Source organism: Coenobita brevimanus, chromosome 110 (genome assembly GCF_032717465.1).
Source record: "Coenobita brevimanus isolate Jiangsu-jjx chromosome 110, ASM3271746v2, whole genome shotgun sequence".
NCBI lineage: Eukaryota > Metazoa > Arthropoda > Malacostraca > Decapoda > Coenobitidae > Coenobita > Coenobita brevimanus.
In genome coordinates, this window is record NC_137063.1 from 30,028,193 (window position 1) to 30,040,959 (window position 12,767).

General features: G+C 42.7%; 1 protein-coding gene and 1 non-coding gene across 2 annotated transcripts in view; one reads left to right on the forward strand and one right to left on the reverse strand.

Moving 5' to 3' along the window:
* Nucleotides 1-12,767, forward strand: part of sti (citron rho-interacting kinase sticky) — a 421,549-nt gene that overhangs the window by 288,527 nt on the left and 120,255 nt on the right. The window lies entirely within an intron of this gene.
* On the reverse strand, nt 11,015-11,133 carry LOC145417692 (5S ribosomal RNA). The gene has a single exon (XR_013900555.1). It is a non-coding gene; the product is annotated as a 5S ribosomal RNA (ribosomal RNA).

Below are 12,767 nucleotides of genomic sequence, written 5' to 3' on the forward strand. Positions count from 1 at the left end.
ATGGCATTTATAATGAAAGAACTTTAGTGAAAGACACTGTTGGCTCTTGAGTGAAGGAGTAAGCATACATACATGCATGCACATATTTTATAATGCAGTTTCCCCTGCTTTCACCTGTCAGTGTTTTTTTTTTTTTTTTTTTTTCCTCACATGATTGCAGCTTCCTAAGATGAATGGTCTCTCTACAGTATTTCATTCTAACCCCAGTGCCGCTTCTCAGAACCTTTTCCCACGTTTTCCTTGGTCTGCTTGCAAGGGCCATCTCATCCACTCTCAGTTCTCTGCAGCACTTCAGCCAGTTAGTTTCACACATTCTTTCCAGCCAACTATACAGTAATTCCTCATTTATCTGGATATTACAGAGCCAAAGGTATGTCCAGGTAGTGGCAACATCCAGATGATGAGCACTAGTCTCATTTCATACCCAGACCCTGCCCAACCTCCAACCTATACCTTACCTATATGTACACTGCCTATGCTTAATTTGGCAGTGTTTTCTGGTCATTAAGGCATATTTAGACATCAAAACGTGCAAAGGAATATCCAAAGTAATGCTAAACACCAAGAAAACATCCATCCATCCATCATCCAATCCTACGTTGCCCCACGAGGAGCTTAAGAGCCCGGGGCTAGGCAAGTTGGTCCTGATATTTAAGATGAGAGTGACCAGCCTCACTCATCCATGAGTGGCATTATGTAAGCAATAACCCAACCATCCCTTGGATATACACCTTCACCGGCTCAGTCCGATTGGAGTGCTGCAATTACCCACTAAACCACCAGGTGCCATAATTTGGTTACCAGTATATGGTTACCACCTAGCGTAGTAAATGGTTTCCTGGTGAACAGGAAACCTTTTGGCTTGTCACTCAGTGTAGAGTCACCCATAGGCAGGAGGAACAGGAAAGAATGAAGAAAAGAGAGACAAAGAGAGAGTGTAAAGTCACCCGTAGGCAGAAGGACAAGGAAAGCATGAAGTAAAGAAAGGCAGAAGAGGAAGGAAGGAAAAGAGGGAGGAGAGGAAAGGGCAGACACCTGAGAGCAGCACTACATTGAGTGAGTGGATGGTGAGTGTCCCCACCTACCACAACCAAGAAAACCATGCATAAATATCATTGAAAACCAACAAACACCCTACCTATACACTAATGTATATACAGTACCTATCCTTATTTTGGCAGTGTTTTCTGGTCATTCTGCCATATTTTGACATCAAATCATACATAGGAGTATCCAAAATAATTTTCAACACCAAGAAAACCATGCAAAAAAAAACACTGAAAACAAAAAATCACCCTACCTATACACTACTGTATGTACAGTACCTCTTCTAATATTGGCACTTTTCAGGTCAGTCTGCCATATTTAGACATCAGAACACACATAGGAATATCCAAAGTAATGCTAAACACCAAGAAAACCATAAAAAAAAAAAATGAAAACCAAGAAACGCCCAACCTATACACCACTGTATGTACAGTACCCCTCCTAATTTTGGCACTATTTTCAGGTCAGTCGGCCATATTTAGACATCAAAACACATATAGGAATATCCAAAGTAATGCTAAACACCACAAAAACCAATAAAAAAAAATGTTGAAAACCAAAAAACACCCAACCTTTACACTAGTGTATGTACAGTACCCCCTCCTAATTTTGGCAGTTTTTCAGTCATTCTACCATATTGAGACATCAAAACACACATACACCCACTGTAAATTGACTTAGGACCTACACACAAAATTGCAATGGGGAAGTTGTCTGTCTTTGCTTAGTGTTTCCATCTCTACCAAGTGAATTTTTTGGGCAAGAAGTACCGTAACTGGCAATTCCTCTGGTGTTGCCGGGAGGTGATGAAACACTCAGCACATCAGTGCTTGCCCAGAAGCGGGAGTGGGAGTATGTGTTCCCGTCGCTCCAAGCTTGCGCCTCCCTCTTTTTTCATATGTATTACTGTTTGTTTGTTTTTTTAGTTAGTTGTTTTCCGGGGAGGGGCACCAACCCTCCGCCAACACACTGAGGTGGTTTGGCCATGTGGAGAGGATGGAGGGTGAAAGTCTGACGAAGCGAGTGTATGTGAGTGAGTTGGAGGGGGGAAGAGGGAGGGGGAGGCCAAGGATGAGATGGAGGGATGGGGTGGAGAGGTATATGAGAGAGGGGGGTGTGAGTTGGGAGCAGGGCAGTGAAATGGCGGGGGACAGGGCGACTTGGAGGCGATTTGTTTGTGGCCACCCCAAACGGGATTGAGGCGTCTGGCAATAGATAGATAGATTACTGTTTGCTTTGTTATTTTCCTAGAGTCGAGTTGTCATGCCTGGAGAGTACTGATCAAAGGATGAGAGGGTCTGTATCGTTGCATGGAGGCAGGATAATGTCAAATCAACACGATTTGTGAACGTACTGGATGCGCAAAGTCGACCGTCATGAAGATTCTTGCTGCAGCCCGCGGCCTGCCACCTGATGTCATACAAGAGCACAAGCATGGCGGTGGAAAGAAGAGGATGACTTCCAGAGGTACAGATACGCATCTGAAGAGGGAAGTAATCATGAATCCTCGACTGACAGCAGCAGAATTGAAGAGAATGCATCCCCGGCTGTTACAAGATGTCTCAATTTGAACTATCCAACGCCGCTTGCAGAAGGAGCTGGGTTTGCCAAGCCGCACCGCAGTCAAGAAACTGCTTCTCACTGACCGCATGAAGAAGCAGCGCGTTCAGTTTGCTAAGAAGTATGCACAATGGACATCGGATGAGTGGAGAAAAGCTATGTTTTCCGATGAAAACACATTTTAAGTGTGCCAGGTGCATTCTGCCAAGGTTTGTTGCCCTGCCTTCTGTAGTTGATATGACCCTGCTTACACAGTACCGACTGTTAAGCACCCACAGTCAGTAATAGTATGGGGATGTTTCTCAGATGAAATGGGAAGGGGGGGCCTCTACTTTCTTCCTAAGAACTTGATGATGAATGGTGGCTGGTACATTCAAGTTCTGAGAGATGATTTGTTAAACCTTTTTGCTATTCATGGGTGCGACTTTTTCACGTACGATTCAGATCCATGTCACAAGTCTAGAAAAGTGACAAAATGGCTTCAGGATAATCGGATTGAGGTCCTCGACTGGCATGACAACAGTCCGAATCTAAATCGATAGAAAACTGCTGGGCTAAGATGAAGAAAATCATGGCAGAGAAGAAGACAGCCAATCTGGACAACCTCAAGACTGAACTGACAAATGTTCGGTGCAAAGAAATGTCCATAGATTACTGTACTTTAGAGATCTAAGTGATTCCATGCCAAAATGTATCCAACTGGTCCTGAAAAACAAGGGAAACATAATTTCATATTAATGAATGGCATTTGATGAACAAACATTATAATATACTGATTTCTGTGTTTTTTAAAACCTTGTGGGGGGAGGTCCTAAGTCAATTTGTGGTAGCTGTAGGATTATCCATATTAATGCTAAATATCACAAACACAATGCATAACCAACCAAAATCTACAAAAAACCTGAAGACGATTTGAAAATCAGTTATCTATGACGAATGATTGCTCCCGGGGCCCAAAAAATATTCCACAGACAAATATCCCACTGGAAATTGGTTATATTGGTATAAATTGTACACCATTATCTTCACTGGTGTTTATACTATGAGCCAATCAAGACACATAAAGCTGATAAGTAAAAGTACAGGAATGCAGTGAGAATAAAGTGTTCAGGAGTGAAATTTACCTTCATATAACTTTCCACCATCGTAGTGCAAAATTTTGCCTGCACCTTCCAAGAGTTAAGCATATATCTAGATGCAAAATTTCATGAGCTTTCTCATGGGCACTTCGGAATTTCTACATAACTAATAGTAGTTGAATAAATTGGGAAAAACTTTGAAAATTCACGAGTCAGTGTTATCACCACGGAGGAGGGTAGGAACTGAGGGAGTGAGGAGGGAGCCGGGAGGGTATGGAGGGGGGGGAGAAGTGAGGCTGTGGGCAGGATTCTCCCCCTTCCATCAACAGGCAGATGGGTGCTTTTACCGTACATTTACTCGTGGCTTGTGGTCTGTTAGATGCCGAGTGGCCATGCGGAAAAACACAACTCAAAGTGACCTTGGGACTTTCTACGTTCAGTAGAGAGGCAGACGGCTGCTGTCACCAAATGTGTACTCGTGGCTTGTGGTCTGTGTTTGATGATGGTGGTGGTTGGGAAAGACTTAGCCCAGTGGCTGTGTGACATTGAACTTTCTGTGAGGATGGGTATGAACGTTTTGACACTGCTTGTGGGTTACACTTGTATTACGTGGGTGCTGGAGGTTTGTTGGGAATGATCGGATGAGTGCGCGACGTTGGCCAGTCAGTACAGGGGCAGACGGACATTTTACCTCTGGTTGTGGGTTATGGACTACTTTCCGCTAACGGCTCAAGCCCAGCGGCCACGATACCAAATGTTTGAACATGTTGGCTGGCTGGCTGAAGTTCTCGGGAACTTTTACATCCGGATAATAGCAAGTAAATTCGGATAATGGTTTAATGGCGCCAAGGTCCAGCATCCGGATAAAGGACACGTCCGGATACTGGGCGTCTGGATAAATGAGGGACTACTGTATTACCTTAGCCTACCAATGCACATCACTTCATGAGCACTAACAAAAAACCGAGTATCTCCCGAGTATACACACACATTGTTCTATCCCTGAGTGTAGCACTGCATATCCTCTTCACCACTTTGATTTCATTATGCCCAGTTTTGCAAACATCTTTCTGCCCTTGTTGCACCACCATACTGTACGGCATCCCACTAGACAAAGCATAATGTTCTATTTTCATATATGGTTTAGTGAGTGAGTCCTTTCATTGTCAGGAGGGGCAACAAATTTCAGCTTCTTCCAGCTACTTTAGGCTTGTAGTTAAGCTAACTTTGCACCACCCTCATGCACCAGACATATTCCACCAGTACCAAAAAGTATTAGCATACTAAAGAGCTACATTTCCAACATCAGTTTCCTCCAGCCTTTCCTAGACTACATGATATTCATATGATTCACCCATAGTTAATGATGTACTCTGCCATCTACTTTTAACACTGCAACATCCTTTATACTTAGCTGCCCTCTGCAAACGCTCCATAGATGGAGCTACAGTGAATACCCTTTCTACACATGGCAGAAGGCAGCTGTCCACTCTTTACCCTTAAACATTATCTTTTGTTTTCCCTACATTCACTCTCAGGCTTCTACCTTGCAGACCCACTCTCCTCCTCCTAAATGTTTCCACAGTACTCTCCTTGCTATCAGTAGTCAAATCAAATCACCCTTATTCAGTAGTTCCCATGGTAGCACAGACTTGAAATCCCATTTCAGTACTTTAAGCTTAGTGATACATCCATCCATCCATCCATCCATCCATCCATCCATCATCCAGTCCTACAGTGCCCCATGAGGAGCGTAGGAGCCTGGGGCTAGGCCGTTGGCCCCGATATTTAAGATGAGAGTGACTAGCCTCCCTCATCCCTGAGTGGCATTACATGAGCAATCAACCCTAACCACCCCTTGGATATAGACCTTCATGGGCTCAATCTGATTGGAGTGCAATAACTACCCACTAAACCACCAGGTGCCAAAATTTGGTTATATGGTTACCACCCAGCGTAGTAAATGGTTTCCTGGTGTTCAGGAAACCATTTGGCTTGTCACTCAGTGTAGAGTCACCCACAGGCAAAAGGAAGAGGAAAGAATGAAGGAAAGAAAGACAGAAGAGAGGCTGTAAAGTCACCTGCAGGCAGAAAGACAAGGAAAGAATGAAGGAAAGAAAGACAGAAGAGGATGGAAGGAAAGAAGGATGGAGGAGAGGAAAGGGCAGACACCCAACAGCAGCACTACATCGAGTGAGTGGATGGTGAGCGCCCCCACCCACCACTTAGTGATACACAAGGGCAATATGCAAGGCAAATCCCTGGTGCACACCCACCTTACAGTATACCAGTAAATGCCTTGCAGTGTGCTCCACCTACTCACAGAGGTACATGGGTTGTCATACACTGTCATTATCACATGCCTCAGCCACTCTTCCAGTTTCAGCTTCCTAGAAGTATAGGCACAAAAAGCTCTTTTCTGACTTCATCCTAGTTAGAATAGCTAGAATCATGGACTGATTTAAGTAAATCAGGTTCTGTACAGTGATCCCTTGGTTATAATGCATAATTGGTACTGCACCTAGTGTTTGATAATGAAAGCACAGAACCTATGGGGTTTGTCATAATTGGTACCTGGCACCCCACTTGTAATCCCATATTTCTCACTTTACAATGAGTTAGACCCACGGAATACATACAGTGAGCCCTTAAGTTTTGCGTCTAATTGGTACCATGAGGTTGGCGCGAAACCAGAATCTCACGAAGCATAAAGTATTTAATTCATCCACCCATCCATCATCCAATCCTACCTTACCCCGTGAGGAGTGTAGGAGCCTGGGGCTAAGCATGTTGGTCCGGACATTTAAGATGAGAGTGACCAGCCTCACTCATCCCCTAGTGGCATTACGTGAGCAATAACCCCAACCATCCCTTGGATATAAACCTTCACTGGTTCAATCCGATTGGAGTGCCACAATTACCCACTAAACCACCAGGCGCCATAATTTGGTTATATGGTTACCACCCAGCATAGTGCATGGTTTCCTAGTGTACAGGAAATCATTTGGCTTGTCACTTAGTGTAGAGTCACCCATGGGCAGAAAAAGAGGAAAGCATGAAGGAAGGAAAGACAAAAGAGAGAGCGTAATGTCACCCGCAGGCAGAAGGACGAGGAAAGAATAAAGTAAAGAAAGACAGAAGAGGAAGGAAGGAAAGGAGGGAGAAGAGGAAAAGGCAGGCATCCGAGAGCAGCACTTCATCAAGTGAGTGGATGGTGAGCGCCTCCAAGTATTTATTCACTGGTAAAAAATCTAACTGGTTCTAGAGCCCCTCCCAAAGTCACTCATTTTCTCACTCTTGAGATATAATTCTCATAAAACAGGATAGCAGAATAACCGAAAACCATATGAATATGATAAAAATATTAAGAAATGATTAATAAATGGGTCACCAGCCAGAGAAATCTTCGTCTTATCTTCTGCTGAATACTTTTTCTTCTTCACACCAACTTGATACTAACAACGTTCTTTTCTCTTCTTGCTTCCATCCTTTGAACTTTCCAGTATTCCACCATCACCACTGTTACCTAGTCCTCCAGTGAATGAAGAGGAAGCCATAATACAGTACAGGTAGACCTCACAAGAACAATAGCTGAACAAAGGGAAAGACAAAAAAAGTGACAGCAGCTGCAATCACTACCAGAGCACCATACACACAGTCTCACAGCTGGCGGGAACTGTGTAGACAACATGGCGGACAACAGCTAACGATCGCCTTGCCTACCAGAACCCCATATATTGATGCGAAAGGTGAATTCTTGATTGTGAGGCATAAGTTCTTGGAAATTTTGGGCTTTCCTGCGAAAGGTAAATTCGCAAACCCAAATCTCATGAAACATAAGGGCTTACTGTACAAACTTATGGTAAGTAACAGAAACACACACAGATGTGGTTAGGTTAATAGATAATGATGTAAAAGGCAGAATAAAGAAGAAACATGTGCCATACAGAGACCCAAGATATGCCTGAGGTAAGGGACTGTAAAAGGCACAATAAGGAAGAAACATGTGCCATACAGAGACCTAAGATATGCCTGAGGTAAGGGATTCTTAGTCTAGTGGGTGGAAAGTGGTCTCCACCACCTGGAATTAACTCCTTCAGTAGAGACTCATTTTCTATTCCCTCAGAGCCATTAGAAACTACAGATGTTGCACCATCATTGATGGCAAAAACCAACTTAGGTGTGTGATAGTGATGTTTTTTTAGCTGAATAATGCACAATAATGGCAAGAGTGCAGATTTTCATCTTGCAGTGATAACAAAAACTGCTATAACCAAGTGCACGATAACCAAGGAATCACTGTAGTCTAACTGACACTATGCTTACTCATAGCCCTGTACTGTGTGGGACATCACTGAAGTCAGATCAACCAACCTGTACAGCATTTTCATAATCCTTAAACCGAGACGTCCCGACAACGTATGGGTAGGTTGCCACGTTTTTTTCACGATGGCACTCAACAACATGTCCATATGTTTTGCAATTGCGAGGTCCGTCGTTTGCTCATTTTTCAAGTTTCACAGATGATTTTTGGTAGGCATACGTGGGAGACCTTCCTGTACCCAGCGCCAAGCGGGGATAATGCCTGGCCCCACCTGACCCCCCCTTCCTCCCTGCATGCCATTTTCTCTGCAACTCACCTGTTAGCAGTGACCTGGCCAGTAATGACGTTGCATCACGGTTTCTCCAATGACGAAATTCAAGACGAAAATGATTCTTGAGGTGGAGGACGAAGGAAGAAACAAGCCAGAGGAAGAAACAAGCAGAAGTGATGAGGCGGTAATGTCGTAAAGGAAGGTGCCATATGTTAATGTGTTTGGTGAGTGAACAACACTTATATCGCCTATATTATTGTGTGAAAACCAATATACTCTTGTACTACAAATAAATTCGTACCAAATAAATAAATATTTACATATAATGAGTGGGATGGAATAGTTACTCCTCCCAAGAAAACGTCTTCTCTGGAGCCTGGCCTGAGAGAACATGGTACAGTAGAAGTCCGATTTTTCGGCATCTATGGGACCAGGCAAGTGCCGAAATATCAAAATTGCCGAATTATCGAAAACCCTACCCACTCAGTACCTTATATGTTTCGGTGAACACTATCATCATTACTCATATCATTACAAATGTGTTTGGAGAGAATACTGTATACTGTTTGATACTGTACAATACTGTAATGAATACAGTACTATACATGAATATGAAAAATAAAGAGATTAGTGAACATACTGTATATAAATGTAATGGTACAGTAGGCCTACAAGTTCACATGCACTTACCTAAACTTATAGTAGGTTCCTTATTTACATATGTACAATATGTACATATGTACAATAGTCAACATCTTTTGTGTACGCTTCTTGCTAACACCAGTTAACTTTCCACACGTGGAGGCCATTTTCAAAGCACGCAGAAGATGTTTATACTGTTCACAACACACGGCTGGTCCACTCAGGTGTTACAAAGCTCCTGTCTGATGTTACGGTGCTTACAGCACACTCGAATAGTAATTTCAGAGGTATTTCGGTACGAAGTTCACAAAGCACACAGAAGAATCAAGAGAAGTCAGCAGCAGCACGGCAACAACTCGGAAGAATGGCGAAACAGATTCTCTTTCCCATGCTAGACTCACTACATGTTTGTCCTCTCTTTATGCTATAGGAGAAAGAGCTAGCCTCTGAGCTTCATGGCAGTGGTAGACTCGTTCCATCACTTTCACTATCTCACTCACTAAGGCGGGTAAAGGCGGGTAGCTAGCTGGCGAGCCTCATGGAGAATTTCAAGACTGACGAAAAAAATCGGATAATCTGCCGAACGATTGGAGATTTTCGTAAATGGGACTATTTCTCAAAACTGCCGAAATGTCAGATTTGCCGGGGAATTGGATGCCGAAATATTGGACTTTTACTGTACTAAGGTGGGGGTATTGTTACCTTTACTGGTATTTCTAAACTCAGCTGAGCACTTTCTCTCTCTGATTTTTCTATGTTTCTCATAAAAAGTGGAGGTTTTAGCCAAAAAAAATAAATAAATAAAAAATCTGCCGGGATTAAGGGGGGGGTCATTGGTGAAAAATTTGCTGGGATGCGGCGGGTTAATAATTTTACATTCATCTTACAATCATGTGAAGAGACTAATAAGTCTGCTTCCACAAATAAGATTTTGTTTCTTATTATTTCGGACATTCTTCATGATTAACAGACGGAAAGTTGATCAGAGTAGCAGAAGAGAACGTGAGATGGGTACTGTTTTATTGGATCTTGCATGATCCAGTTTTCTCTTGACTGATTAATGTATTGAATTAGTTAAGAATAATAATTACCTTTACTTCTGTTACCTTGTCATTTGAATTAACGCTTTGTATGTTATTTAAGATTTTTCCATAGACTAAATAAATACAGTAATTTCTCTAATAATGCGAGGGTTATGTTCCTGAAGAGGTTGCGTTATCTAAAAATGCATTATTTAAACATAATTTTCCCATAAGAAACAATGGTAATATTGGGGGTTACATTCCTGGATTCTGGAAAAGTCTACCCATTTGGGAAGTTATGCTGCTCTAAACTTAAAAGCAGCAGTATTAATTTGAAAGAAAATCCAATTAAAAAACAAAAACAGGATATTTGGGGAGATGTAAACAAAATTTGAGCCCTAGTTTGGCCGAAGCGTTGTTTACTTCTCCCCAAGTGCATACAGTAATGTTTTCGTTTTTTACATGGATTTTCTTTCAGTTTTGCTTCGTTCACGGCATTGTGAAAGTTCCTTAACATTATTAATGCATTAGTAGGTCATAGAAACAATACAGTAAAAGCAACATTTTCATTATGGTAAGTAGGTCACAAAGAATAACAACACTCTGTATCACTTCATCTACACATCACTCGTTGTCTGTTGCTGCCCCTCCTCACCCCGCTTCCCCACCTCCAGCCCTCCCCCACCTCCCGCTGCTCCCCCTCCTTGCTCTGCTGTCCTGATATGTAATGACTTAATTTACCATAATGAAACAGATACAATATATATACTGTATATATATATATATATATATGTATATATATATATATATATATAATATTTTCAACTGAATAAATTAAACCGTCCCCTAGACGGTCTGTCTGCATGGGACTGTCCAAGGCGCATGCGGCTAATATGAAAACATCACGTACGTGTAAAGTCGCGTTCAATCGAGAAACCCTTGTTTTCATTCATTCATTCATTCATTGCCAGACGCCATGTATCCCAAACGGGGTGGCCAAGGGCTTAGAGTTAATTGTTTTACAGGGAGGGGCACTAATCCTCCACCAACCCCACTTGACACGTAGGGATGCCAACAGCATCTGGTGTTCCCCGGTGGTCACCCATCCAAGTACTAACCAGACCCAACGTTGCTTAACTTCGCTGATCGGACAGGAAGCGGTGTACTCAACGTGGTATGGCCGTTGAAGTTAAACATATCTCCTTAACCCTTTAAACGCGGATCGTCACGTTTGCGACACTCGGCGAAAAGGACATAACGTCGGATCGTCGCGTTTGCTATTCTAGTAAATTTTGAATAACCATGGGCAAGCAGGCTCCAGCTGATATTTTCTATCAGTACCGCCACCCTTTAGCTACTATTAGCACACTTGACCTTTGTACCACTGACTTCCATTGTTGCCAAGTATCATTTTTTTTTTACCTACCCACGCACCGCTGCCCGGCCACCCTCGCCGTGATATATGGCAGCGCACAGACAGCTCAGACATGTCAGTCTGCGCCTTCCTCTCGCAAGCACTTTATGCTAATTGGAAATGCTTGTTTCCTCAGTTGTCACACTAGCTTTTTTTTGCGCGGTTTGCCCCTGTTTAGTGTCAGTTTACCGCAGTCTTTGAAGGTGACACCATGTCTAATTCTAGCTCTTCCAAGTCAGTGCTTTCCAGCCCTCCGAAAAAGGGCTTTGTGACCTCTACCCCGTCCAAACCCTTACTAGGAAGTGCTAAGGGCCTGAGTGAGTCAGCTATAGGCCTAGAATTATTGAAAGCTTCTATGGACTACGGTAGTGACGTTGTAGTGTTATCGAGCCTTGCTGAATCAGACACTTTATCGAGTGCTCAGTCTGAGGTGCAGGAAAAGACAATTCCTGTGCCTAGCACAGCTTGAGTAGCTATTGAAAATAAGGGTAAAAATCTTGAAAATAATACTGAGAGTGACAGTGATACTAGTGTTTAGTTTTCTTGTACGTACTGACAGTGACAGTCTGTTGAGTGTAAATTAGTGTATGTAGTTGTAAAAGCACTGACAGTGATTTCAGTGTAAATTATTGTACATAGTAATAATATAAGTATTGAGAGTGACGGTCACTCCAGTGTAAGAAGTTGAAAGCATATTTTTCTATTCTATGTTATGACAGTGACAGTTTGGTGTGTAGAAAATATTATTTTTATAACTAATGACAGTGACATTGATGAATAAGGCACTAAACTGACAGTGAGAGTGAAAGTGAGCGATAGAAATGAAGTGCGAGCGGCCAACAGGGGCGAGAATAAAGTGACTGGCATAAGGCAGAATAAAATCGCGCCGCGGTGGTCTTTCTCATTCCCGCTTCACAATACTGGCAGTGACAGTGATTTTTATGGCCATAATAGTGCCATGCGAGCCTTTGGGAAGTACTATGAAGGAAAATAATGTAGTATACGTGTTTTTAGCTGTGAAAAGGGAAATGTGTGTTCAGTGACGGGAAGACCGCCACCGCGCTGCATGTCAGCCGTACGCTCCGTTGATTGTAGCCTTATTTTCAGTGCTTATTGTACAAATACGGATTCCAAACTACCTGTACGTTGTAGTATAAAGTGTACTGTGACAGATTGAGGCTGTGGTAGAGGGGAAACCGGATTGCTGGAGGTGTGAAAGTGAAGACTTTGTTACCCAACTTTGCAAGTCTCCACAAGTCCTTGGGTAGTCCACGAAGGGTCAACACCTGTCTCAGGAGAAAGCTGAATGTAAGTACTATATGCCACAAAAATTTTAATGTTCTAGGGTTAATCTCTGATTTTTGGCAAATATTTTCCCACTGGTACTCAGACCGCGATACAACCCCGC